The following is a 13589-nucleotide window of genomic DNA, read 5'->3' as shown; positions in this document are numbered from 1 at the left end:
GAAACATCTCTATCTGTTAAGGAGACTATTAGCAGTTGAATATTACTAGACAGCAAACTAAGTTTGAATATGAGGAGGATGGAGAAGAGTTTTTGGAAAGTGCTAGATTATGAAATTTAAGAAGTAAGCAGGATTTACTACTTCTTTGATATTATCAAGGATCCTTGACTATATTGTGTCAGTGAAAGACAATACTGAAGACTTTTAATCACAGGAGTGAGAGGGAAGCTAGATAGAAGGCTGCTGCAATAGCTTTGATAACAAATAGTAAGGGTTCTAATCAGCATAGTGGCAGTATGAATGAAAACAAGAAGACTACTGGAAGAGATACAAACGGGAGAGAAGACTAATGAGAGGATGTCAAATTGGCAGGGCTTAGTTGGCTAATTGGGTGTGGGATGAAGAAGTGGGAAAAGCCCTGAGTGACTTAGATTAATGACTTTGGTTATTAGACTGGTGGTGATCATTCCAACCAAGATTAGAAAGAATTGCAGTTTTGAGGTAAAGGATAATGAACCCTACTTTGGACATACTCAATCATCACTTGGCTATATAGCTCCAGACTTTAAAAGACATGTCTGGACTGAAGGCAGGTAAGATTATTATTATTATTATTATTTTTTTTTTTTTTTGAGACAGAGTCTTGCTCTGTGCCCCAGGCTGGAGTGCAGTGGCGCGATCTCGGCTCACTGCAAGCTCCGCCTCCCGGGTTCACGCCATTCTCCTGCCTCAGCCTCCCGAGTAGCTGGGACTACAGGTGCCCGCCAACAAACCCGGCTAATTTTTTGTATTTTTAGTAGAGACGGGGTTTCACTGTGTTAGCCAGGATGGTCTCGATCTCCTGACCTCGTGATCCGCCCACCTCGGCCTCCCAAAGTGCTGGGATTACAGGCTTGAGCCACCGCGCCCGGAAGGCAGGTAAGATTATATCTCTACTTCATTATATACAAAGCGAAGCACAGTGCCATGTATACAGTAGATACATTACATACAACGCCAAGCACAGTGCCCTGTATATAATATGTACTAAGTAAATGTTTTTGACTTGACTTGATTTTTAAAATCAGGATGAGCAAACAATTGAGACTTCTTGGTAGCATTTTGAATGGGCTTGTAAGCAAGATTCTACCTCTTTGAGAGTGTATTTTTGAGGAAACAAATTTGCATTATTATAATAGGTAACATTTATTTTGCATTTACTATGTGCCAAGCACTGTTCTAAAAATGTTACTTGTGTTAATTCATTTAATACAACAACCAAATGTAGAATCAGAGAATTAAATGTGACTTATTTCAATTGTTCATCAATTGTTTATCAAGTGTGACATATCTCAAATGTATTCAAATGAATATATTTTGAAGTTTATTTAAGGTTTTCATTTTATTCTATACTTACCATTCAATGTTAACAAAAGGAATTCCAAGGCTGGGAGCCGTGGCTCATGCCTGTAATCCTAGCACTTTGGGAGGCCGAGGCCGGCAGGTCACCTGAGGTCAGCAGTTCAAGACCAGCCTGGTCAACATGGTGAAACCCTGGCTCTACAAAAATACAAAAATTAGCCGAATGTGGTGGCGCGTGCCTATAGTCCCAGCTACTTGGAAGGCTGAGACAGGAGAATCGCTTTAACCCAGGAGACAGAGGTTGTAATGAGTCAAGATCACACCACCGCACTCTAGCCTGGGCGATAGAGCGAGACGCTGTCAAAAAAAAAAAAAAAAGAATTCTTATACTTGGCATTTAAGATTGTAAGGCATCCTGGTGAACAACTATAAGTGAAAAGAATTTATAGAGATAAAGAAGAGATAATTTTTATTCTGAGACTGCAGAGGGCAGACAGAGTTCTGAAAGATAAAACTAGTTGAAGTTACTGATTCTAAAAAGGCAGTAAGTTGAGAACATTTTCAAAAATATCAGTTTTCTCTTTTGTAGTATAGAGACATGAATGAAAATTTATACCTTCAACCATCCCGTTCACTTTTCTTTTACTTTAAAAATATCCTTTTAGTACTGATAAAAAAATAAGTTATTCGAGATGCTTGAGCTTCAAAGATTATGGCTTTATTAGGCAAATGTATCCTTTATTCTCTAAAGCATTTTTCTTGTTGAATTCCTGTTCTACTTGTTAATTGGTTATCTTGAGTAATAATAATCAAATGAACATCTGTGATTTCTTAAGAAATAAATACTAGTCAGGTTGCCTTTTTGTTTGTTTCTTTGTTGAGACGGAATCTCTCTGTCAGCCACGCTGGAGTGCAGTGGTGCCATCTCAGCTCACTGCAAACTCTGGCTCCCAGGCTCAAGCGATTTTCCTGTTTCAGCCTCCCAAGTAGCTGGGACTACAGGTGTGCGCCACCATGCCTGGCTAATTTTTCTAGTTTTAGAAGAGATGGGGTTTTGCCATGTTGGCCAGGCTGGCCTTAAACTCCTGACCTTAAGTGACCCACCTGCCTCGGCCTCCCAAAGTGCTGGGATTACAGGTGTGAGCCACTGCACCCGGGAATATTGCTTTTTTAGACAGAAAAACCTTGGAATGTGTCCTTTTATTTTTATGTATAAAAGTAAATTTATGGTTTAATAGATTCCTCATTTCATTTTATTTACCTATTAAAAATTCTTTTTTTGATACAGGGTCCCTCTCTGTCACCCAAGCTGGAGGGCAATGACACAATCATAGCTCACTGCAACATCAAACTCCTAGGTTCAAGCTATCCTCCTGCCTCAGCCTCCCAAGTAAATGAGGTAGAGCTACAGGCATGAGCCACCATGCCTGGCTAATTTTTCAATTTTTTGTGTAGACAGGGTCTCACTGTGTCCAGGCTGATCTTAAACTCCTGGGATCAAGCAATTCTCCTGTCTTGGCATCTGAAAGTGTTGGGATTACAGACATGAGCCACCCTCCCCAGCCAGAGTCATTATTTTAAATTGATGTGTGAGAGTCTGTTCTAACACCTGTGGTGTACAGATCAGTAATAATTGTTCTTGTGTTTTGTAATTGGAAAGGATCAGTAATTTGCCCAACATCACAGAACTAGTAAGGAGTAGAACGAAAATTTGAATCCAGGTGTGTTAATTCCAGACATCAGTAGCTCAATCACTAGTTTTTTGTTTTTGTTTTTGTTTTTTTCAGATGGAGTTTCACTCTTGTTGCCCAGGCCACAGTGCAGTGGTGTGATCTCGGCTCACTACAACCTCCGCCTCCTGGGTTCAAGCAATTCTCCTGCCTCAGCATCTGGAGTAGCTAGGATTACAGGCCCACGCCACCACACCTGGCTAATTTTTTGTATTTTTAGTAGAGATGGGGTTTCATCATGTTGGCCAGGTTGGTCTTGAACTCCTGACCTCAGATGATCCACCCACCTTGGCCTCCCAAAGTGCTGGGATTACAGGTGCTCAATCACTATTCTATTCAGCCTCCCTAGAGCAAGACACATACCACCTCACCACAAACAGCTACACCGTGAATATAATTATTAGGAGCTAGAAAACTCTCTGCATTTTATGAGCATCTCCAAAGCTTAGCTCCTCTCACTTTCTGCTTCTATGGTATTTTGTACATTCCTCTATTATGATAGTTAATCCAACAAAATGGAATTATATGTTTATGTGTCTCCCCCACTAGTATATGAGTACCTCCAGGACAAGGACATGGTTCTATTCATCTTCTACTTACAGTGTCTGAATCATAGCTTATGTTCAATGCATTTGGTTGAGTCAATAAATGAATAAACACTAGCCTTCCTTTGGTCCAAGCAGGAAGTAGAGTTTTTAAAAAATATTTATTTACTAAGAAATATTTATTACACACCTACTATGTACCAGACCCTGTTCTAGGTGCTGATACATATGAGGAAACAAAACAAAAAAGGTATTGTCCCTATAGACATTAATTCTAGTGAGGAGACAGATAACACCTAATAAGCATAATAAATAAGTAGTTTATAAATGTATAGTCTTCTAGGAAGTAATAAGTGCTATGAGGAAATTAGAGCAAAATAAAGGACATCAATATTTGGGGAGGAGGCTGGATGTGGTAACTCATGCCTATAATCCCAGCACTTTGGGAGGCCAAGATGGGAGGATTGCCAGAGGCGAGGAGTTTAAGATAAGCATGGGCAACACAGTGAGACCTGATCTTTATAAACATTTTTTAAAAAAATAGCTAAGCAGGGTGGCGCATACCTGTAGTCCCATCTACTCAGGTGGCTAAGGTGGAGGATCGCTTGAGCCCAGGAGGTTGAGGCTGCGGTGAGCCAAGATCACACTAGTGCACTCTAGCCTGGGCAACAGAGTGAGATCCTGTCTCAAGAAAGGAAATTTACAAGGAAATGGGTTGAAATTTGAAATAGTATAGTCAGGGTAGTCTCACTGAGAAGGAGGTGACACTTGAGCAAAGACCTAGAGGTGATGGGGAATCAGCTGTGGGCTATTTGGGGGAAAGGTGTTCCCACAGTAGCAGGAATGAGGAAGTAGTTTGTGGCAAGGCCCCGCACAGGAGCATACCTGACTTGTTCAGGGAATAGGCAAGGAGCCCACTTTGAACGGAGGACAGAAGAGTAGGAGATAACAGCAGAGAGGATATTGTAGGTCAATTTAAAAACTTTGGCTTTGGCAGGGCGCGGTGGCTCACGCCTGTGATCCCAGCACTTTGGGAGGCGGAGGCGGGTGGATCACGAGGTCCAGAGATCCAGACCATCCTGGCTAACACGGTGAAACCCCAACTCTACTAAAAATACAAATAAATTAGCCAGGCGTGGTGGCGGGCGCCTGTGTTCCCAGCTACTGGGGAGGCTGAGGCAGGAGAATGGCTTGAACCCGGGAGGCGGAGCTTGCAGTGAGCCGAGATCACGCCACTGCACTCCAGCCTGGGTGACAGAGCGAGACCCTGTCTCAAAAAAAAAAAAAAAAAAAGGAAAAAGAGGGATAATTTATAACCTTTTTGCTCACCTCAAAACTGCTGTTTTCATAAAGCCATACTTACCCCAAGTCAAGACTGCAGGGTACAGTTGTGCAGGTTGTGTTCTGTGCAAAGAGAAGACTTTGTGTCCTGTACAGGACTACCCTGCAGTCTTGGTACAGTTGTTCAGGCTGTGAGTAAGTAGAGGCCCATCATGGGGTTAGGGGCTCAAGCTCTCCAACTTTAGCATGGGCCTACCAACCTACCTGACACTACCCAATAGTGAACTTGCTCTTCTATAAATTCTTATAAATTAGTTACCATCCTTTATAGCACATTCATTTGCTAAGTTTCATTTCCCCTTTATTACATAGTGAAATATCTTGAGGATGGGAAACTGCATTTTATTATTCCTCCAGGTGCCTAGAACTGAGACATTTGATTTGGCCAATGAATACCTGATAAATGAAATGTGTTTATAAGTGAGCCATTGTACATCAAAGTAGCATAAACCTTTAGGTGTGTTATATTTTGTTTACTATGTAAACTTCACTTTCACTACAACTGAAGAGCTCTATATTACAGCAATATCTATGGGCCAAAACTCTGAGCTAAATAGGCCATGAAAAATGGTATAAGAAAATATCCAACTTACACGAGAGTAACGCAGGCACAACTTAATCTCAAACTGAGACCAAAATATAACTAGTTATTTATTGAAACATCAAGTACTTTGCCTCATTGAATATATACATGCCAGGTGAGGGAAATAAGCATTCTAATCAAATTGCAATGCAGGATTGGAGCAAGTCAAAGGGAAGAGCAATCATTTGTACATAGAGGAAATTAATTCCATTAAGTATGCCACAAAAATTCTGGCATTGAAAAATTCAAAAATTATAGCTCTGTGAACTTGAAAGATATCTAGAACCATTGTTCTAAATAGGCGTATTTTAGTCAGTTCTTTATGTGGGCTCTACTGATAGGCCATTCTCCCTGAGGTCTTATGCTAAGATTCTGATCAGTAAGTATCTAGAAGCAGGAACAACTCCAATCTGTGGTTACATTCAAAGCAGGATGTGTTGATTTAACTCCAAAGATTGGACTACTGGGAGCCATATAATCAATAACCTCCAGTGATCATATTTCAGTATCTCTGCCAACTTAATTAACGTCCTTGGGCATGGACTTCTGTGTACAATATGTGCATGCTGGAACATCAAACACTCTAGATAGACCTGAATGCTTGATCTTGATTTTAGATTCCTAGGATATAATACCAGGATATCATGGGCAATAGAGAGTCACTGGGATAAAAATTATTTGGATAGAAGCTTCTTCTCCCGCTCTCCCTTGGCCAAAATTTTCATGTTGACTAACTGCAATCTATTGATGGTTAGAATCTTACTTGGGTGCCAGTGAACTTTATTTCTGATGGCAAGATTGCCTAGAAAATGGGCTCTGAATTTTCAGATAATTGTATTTTAATTCCACAGTTTAGGCCCAAGAATTAGCTTGAACCCAAGTGCACAGAGCTAAATTACCTAGTTTGTGTCACAGAAGTAATTCATTGAGAATCAAAGTCTCTGAAGGTGAACAATATCAATTTCATTATATATAAAGGCAAATAAGCACATCAAATAAACTACTTTCTAAGCAAAAATGTCAAATTTCCTGCAGGAAACACAGCTGGGCCCTGGGCTCAATTCCTTGGTACGTGCCAGTCTGACACAAGGGTAATCAATGGCCCTTGGAGTCCTGTCCTACCTATGAAAGAAATATGTGAAATTTCTCTATTATTCCTTCCTTCTGACTATAATCTTCTCTCACTGCCCACTCCTCTTTAGGGATCCTCCATTTCCCAATTGCCTGCATTTTGACACTTGATACTGTGAAAAACATGGAGTAAATAAACAAACTAATTCACTAAGATGGTAATGACTAATTATATTTATTAAAGTTTCTGATCTTGTGTCCCCTGTACTATTACGGAAGGAGCTCTCAGACCTCTGAAGTGAGTGACAGGGGGACCCCAGGACCTAGAAGCACGCACCTTAGCATGAATAGCACTCCCTTAGTGAGCCAAATGCACACCAGGGCCTCTCTCAGGATGACTTTCCAAGCCTACACCTCTTTTGTTCCCCCTACAAACAGCCCTCTGGCAAGCCCTCTCTCCCTAGCTCAGCCAAACATATGTGGCTTCCTCTTAAACTCAACCTGACACTTAAGAAAAATATACACACAAACACACAGGCACAGGTACAAACTCACACATGCACATAACATCACAAAGAAACCTAGAAAACAGTGGGAACTGTTTGAAGGGAGGGGTATTTTCTTCACTTTATCTTTCTTTCCTAAATTTTTGTGGAGTTGATTTTAATTACTAATTCAATTTGAATATCTAATAACAAAATAAAGATGTGATTTTTAAAGAAAAAAGACATTAATAACTAAAACATATTGTCTCCCTCTCACATCCCGAATTCTTTTCTTTTTCTTTTTTGAGCGGGAGTCTGGCTCAGTTGCCCAAGTTGGAGTACAATGGTGAGATCTCGGCTCACTGCAACTCCACCACCTGGGTTCAAGAGATTCTCCTGCCTCAGCTTCCCAAGTAGCTGGGATTACAGGTGCACGCCACCACACCTGGCTAATTTTTGTATTTTTAGTATGGACAGGATTTCACCCAGTTGGCCAGGCTGATCTCGAACTCCTGACCTCAAGTGACCTCCCGCCTCAGCCTTCCAAAGTGCTGGGATTACAGGCGTAAGCCACTGCGCCTGGCAACACAGATGATAATTTAACTGCGCCCCACCCCTGCCAATGCCACATGCCTCCCAGGATATCTGTTTCCCAAGATTTACCCTCTTATGGTCACTTTACTCTCCAATCTCTAGTACCAAGCAAATCTCAAATCACCCCCTACAGTTTTTCCTCTCAGCTCCACTGGAACCCAAGTGTGGAATTCAGCCACTTTTCCTTGATTTTTATCAAAAAACATTTCTATATTGCAGACTTTAGTGGAGGTTCTGGGGAAATGCATAAGGTTTATGTCAATGCTGCATGAATAATCTAAAATTGCTACGAGGCTTACTTGTTTTTAAAAATGTACCCTCAATATGCCTGCTGGCTGGGCAGTCTCTACTGTGTTGCTCAGCTGGTGTGCTTTTCCGTCATTCCTGCTTGACTGCCGTTGGCAATTCCTCCCTCTCATGGCCTCCAAGTCTCTCCCTGTAGCCTCTACCCTACCTGAGACCTTGCTTTTCACATCCCAAGGCTCATCCTTCCATACGCTCTGCTTCCTCATGGCATGATCTCTCCTCCACCCACCTGTGCAAAGAAAAGGGACCAATGTGGAGATTATTTCTCTGCCGATATGAAGTATGCCACCCCTCTCCTGGAGTTAATTTCAGTTTCATGTCACATTGTTTTTCCTTTGTAACTTTGGTCACTGTTAAGACTTAGTACAGGTTTGGCTCCCCGAACTAATTTTCCTGACCCAACCCCTAACCTTCCTGTCTCCACCCTATTCTCATCAAGGTAAAGTGGCTCTCTTTTTGCAAGATACTAAGAATACACATTTTAGAAACCTCTTCTTTCCTAGAAGACTACATAATTCTCAAATAAAGAAACCAAACCTTATTTGTTTATTTAATGCCTCGTTTCCTGACAACATCCCTTTGATAATTATGTGCGTAATAAATGTGTTTTAAAATTTTCATACCTTAGAAAAATTTGCATGTCGAGAGGGCAATCTTTAATGTCTTTTTAACCCTTGGAACTCCTAATTATTCATCAAGATTTAGCTTAATTTTCTGTCTTTCATGAAATTTTCTCTGAGTCGCTATAATACTTTATTCCCACCTTTATTATAACAATACAATCTTTTCTTTTCTTTTTTCTGGGCACGGCGGGGACAGAGTTTTGCTCTTGTTGCCCAGGCTGGAGTACAATGGTGCAGTCTCAGCTCACTGCACCCTCTGCCTCCCTGGTTCAAGCGATTCTCCTGCCTCAGCCTCTGGCGTAGCTGGGATTACAGGCACCCGCCACCATGTCCAGATAGTTTTTGGATTTTTAGTAGAGACAGGGTTTTACCATTCTGGTCAGGCTGGTCTCAAACTCCTGACCTCAAGTGATCGACCAGCCTCGGCCTCCTAGTGTTGGGATTACAGGTGTGAGCCACTGCACCTGGCCAAAATTATTTTTCTTTAATGACGAGGTTGTCAAATGAATGAATTTAGAAATTTTATTAACCTTCCCAATTTTGGCGTAAGAGCCTATTCAAACACAGCTGCACTAAGCTAAATTACACAATCTAAATCATTAAAGTAGTTGGATAAGTGTCAAAACTTCTGGAGGGATTCCACATTGACTTCATTTTACTTAAAGCACATTTCAAAGCAAACACGTGTTGGTAACAAAGATCTCTACTAGAACTGAATAGCAATACCGCCAAGGTATGCCTGTATGTAGTGTTTCACTAACATTTCTGGCCACAGAGCCATTTGTTCATTACAAACTTTTCTAGGGACACAGTTTGGGGTGGTTTGGTCTATTAAATATGTCTTATATGGCTGGCTTTTTTTCCTAGATACCACAATCTTCAGTGTAAGTTCATTTTCTCCCAGATTTCTCTATATGTCTTCATTGTCAATCCATTCTTTTTGTTGGTAAGCTTAAATTCAGAGCCACCCCGTTAATTCCTTTATCATTGTTCTCAACTGGAGTTGTTGTTTTGTGATTGGAAATATGTGGGGTTGTGCAACTAGCCACCAGGGAAGTTAAATGCCCTGCAATTGGCCAAACAGTCCCGCAACATGGAGAATTGCTCCCCCTAAAATGTTTTCTCTCTGATATAAAGTTATAAGCAAAAAAAGTCAAGAGCTTTTCAATTGCTGCATTACTAGTTGAACAAGATATCTGCATGTCTGGATAGTGCAAATTACCTATCTTTTTTTTTTTTTTTTTAATCTCTGTGCCAGTTAGAAACATTGCTTACTTTCTGTATTGGACCCCACGACTTCTGCATAGTATTCCTCTTCAAAGGTACTGCAAATATCAGTTTTGATAGAAAAATATCAAAAGTAGCTCTCTGACCTAAGTGCTTCCCATTTATTCTACTTGCCTTATACCCTTTTCCTGGCCTGCCAGAAGCTTTTAATAACCTATTTTTGAGAACTGCCAAGTATTATTTTACCCATTTTACAGAAGAAAGTGAGACTCACGGAGATTAAGTCAATTGCTCCCTCAAAGTCACAGAGACAGCAGGTTCCAGAGGTGAGCTTCAAACCCAAGCATTCTGACTCCAAACTTCAGGTGCTTAACTGCTATGTCTGAGTTGTTATTTATATTATGTCTTTCAGTCATATTTGACTCCTTTTACATCATTGGGGAATGCATCCAAATGATTTTGGGATTACTTCTTCATCTTAAGTGTCTGAAGCTGTACTCAATTCTCAGCCTAGATACTCGCTATATTAGTATGAGTATGTCGCTTATCTTCTTTGTATCTATCGCTAAAAGAAAGCAATTGTGCTAGCAATTTGCTCTCCAGTGTCTCTTGCTATTAACTTTAACAATTCCATCAACAATATCTAGACCTTTTTATTCTCAAGACATATAATTTTCAATTATGCCATATCAAAACATACTTGATACTGTGTCCGGAATTGGTGGGTTCTTGGCGTCACTGACTTCAAGAATGAAGCCGCGGACCCTCGCGGTGAGTGTTACAGCTCTTAAGGTGCCGCCCCTGGAGTTGTTCGTTCCTTCTGATGTTCGGATGTGTTCCCAGTTTCTTCCTTCTGGTGGGTTCGTTTCTTCCTTCTGGTGGGTTCGTAGTCTCGCTGGCTTCAGGAGTGAAGCTGCAGACCTTCGCGGTGAGTGTTACAGCTCATAAAAGCAGCGTGGACCCAAAGCGTGAGCAGTAGTAAGATTTATTGCAAAAAGAGAAAGAACAAAGCTTCCACGCTGTTGAAGGAGACCCCGGTTGCCACTGCTAGCTCGGGCAGCCTGCTTTTATTCTCTTATCTGGCCCCACCCACGTCCTGCTGATTGGTAGAGCTGAGTGGTCTGTTTTGACAGGCGCTGATTGGTGCGTTTACGATCCCTGAGCTAGACATAAAAGTTCTTCACGTCCCCATCAGATCAGTTAGATTCCACACAAAGGTTCTCAAAGGCCCCACAGAGCAGCCAGACACAGAGTGTTGATTGGTGCATCCACAAACCTGGAGCTAGACACAGGGTGCTGATTGGTGTGTTTACAATCCCTGAGCTAGACATAAAGGTTCTCCACGTCCCCACGAGACTCAGGAGCCCAGCTGGCTTCACTCAGTGGATCCTGCACCTGGGCTGCAGGTGGAGCTGCCTGTCAGTCCCGCGCCGTGCGCTCGCACTCCTCAGCCCTTGGGTGGTCGATGGGACTGGGCGCCGTGGAGCAGGGGGCGGCGCTAGTCGGGGAGGCTCCGGCCGGCCGCACAGGAACCCACGGAGGCGGGGAAGGCTCAGGCATGGCGGGCTGCAGGTCCCGAGCCCTGCCCCGCGGGAAGGCAGCTAAGGCCCGGTGAGAAATCGAGCGCAGCGCCGGTGGGTCGGCACTGCTGGGGGACCCAGTACACCCTCCGCAGCCGCTGGCCCGGGTGCTAAGTCCCTCATGCCGGCCGCTCCAAGTGCGGGGCCCGCCAAGCCCACGCCCACCCGGAAGTCCAGCCGGCCCGCAAGCGCTGCGCGCAGCCCCGAGTTCCGCTCGCGCCTCTCGCTCCACACCTCCCTGCAAGCCGAGGGAGCCGGCTCTGGCCTTGGACAGCCTGTAAAGGGGCTCCCACAGTGCACCGGGGGGCTGAAGGGCTCCTCAGGTGCCACCAAAGTGGGAGCCCAGGCAGAGGAGGTGCCGAGAGAGAGCGAGGGCTATGAGGACTGCCAGCACGCTGTCACCTCTCAATATGATTGCATAACATCTTTTTGTTACTATTTTAAAAAAATGTTTACACCAGGAAGTGAAGGTAGGTGTCATAAGTGCTATCTGGCTTGGTGCAGTGGCTCATGCCTGTAATCCTAGCATTTTGGGAGGCCAAGGCAGGTAGATCGCTTGAGCTCAGGAGTTCGAGACCAGCCTGGGCAACATGGCAAAACTTCATCTCTACAAAAAAAAACCCACAAAAATTAGCCTGGCATGGTGGCGCATGCCTGTAGTCTCAGCTACTTGCGGGGCTGAGGTGGGAGGATCACTTGAACCTGGGAGGCAGAGGTTTCAGTGACAGCCAAGATGGTGCCACTGCACTCCAGCCTGGGGGAGACTGAGACCTTGTCTCAAAAAAAAAAAAAAAAAAAAAAAAAGTGCTATCTGACAGGCTTTGGCCCATTGTAGTAATCTACAAGTGTACCAAATTTAGATCTTATATTGTAATATCTTCTTTCCCCTGATCCCCAAATTCCCTTCATAATTCTCATTATTTCATTGACAAAAGCCCAAGGATGAACAAATTGTTTTCCTTTGAGGTAAAACAAAACAGATCTAATAATTGCGTATGTTTATGCTTGATAATAATAATATATTTTATGAACATCCCTCCCAAGTCCCGATTGCACTGTTTTAATATTCAGTCACGGTATCTTTATTCATAGCCTGCCTTTAATGAGGGTAGTAGAGGTCTTTGTGAGTATACACAAGAAGTACAGTGCTATTTTCATAGTGTTTAAGAAGTACTTATTATAAAATAATGCACTCTTTTATAAAAGGATCAAACAGTAAAGAAATATAAAAAACGAGAAGTCTCCCATTTCCTCTAAAATATCTGCTTTTGCTGAATCTCCTTCCCAAGAAGAACTAATAATTCTTCAGTAAGTGTTATGATAGTTATTTTGTTGTATGCAACCAAATTTATATGAAAAATTAGCACACACCTCAAACTATATACCATTTATTGGATTTAAAGGGGCTATCATTTAATCATTCAAAAAGCTTTTTTTCTTTCTTTCTTTTTTTTTTTTTTCCGCGGTCAAGAGATCTTTATTGGAGGTATCGAGCAGAGAAGGAAGAGAAGAGAGCAAAAAGCTTTTTTTCTAAATAAAGTTGTCTTTCTAAAATGTTTAAATTAGGGTTTTTGGTAGTATTATTATTGTTGAAAAGGTAATATGTGCCCATGATATAAAACTTGAACATAAAAGAGAATAAAATGTAAAGAAAATCACCTTTCCACTGCAGATCCATAGTCTCTATGACCAGAAGGATTTTTATATATATTAAATCATAAATATCTGTTTAAAAATAATGCAACATAGTATATATTCTTTTGAAAAAGTGGAAGTATGATATATATGTTACTTTGCTTTGCTGTCTTAGATATTAGAGATCAATAAGGCCAGGCGTGGTGGCTCATGCCTGTAATACCAGCACTTTGGGAGGCCAAGGCTGGTGGATCACTTGAGGCAAGGAGTTCGATACCAGCCTGGCCAACGTGGTGAAACCCCATCTCTACTAAAAATACAAAAATTAGCTGGGCATGGTGGCTGTGTCTGTAGTCCCAGCTACTCGGGAGGCTGAGGCAGAAGAATCTCTTGAAACCTGGAGGCGGAGGTTGCAGTGATCCGAAATGGCACCACTGCACTCCAGACTGGGTAACAGAGCGAGACTCTGACATACCAGCACATCTCAATCTCTTCCTACTTCTTGGCCATACTGTAGCCATCACAGAG

This window comes from Nomascus leucogenys, chromosome 12 (genome assembly GCF_006542625.1).
Source record: "Nomascus leucogenys isolate Asia chromosome 12, Asia_NLE_v1, whole genome shotgun sequence".
Lineage (NCBI taxonomy): Eukaryota > Metazoa > Chordata > Mammalia > Primates > Hylobatidae > Nomascus > Nomascus leucogenys.
Note: the sequence above shows the minus strand (reverse complement) of the source record.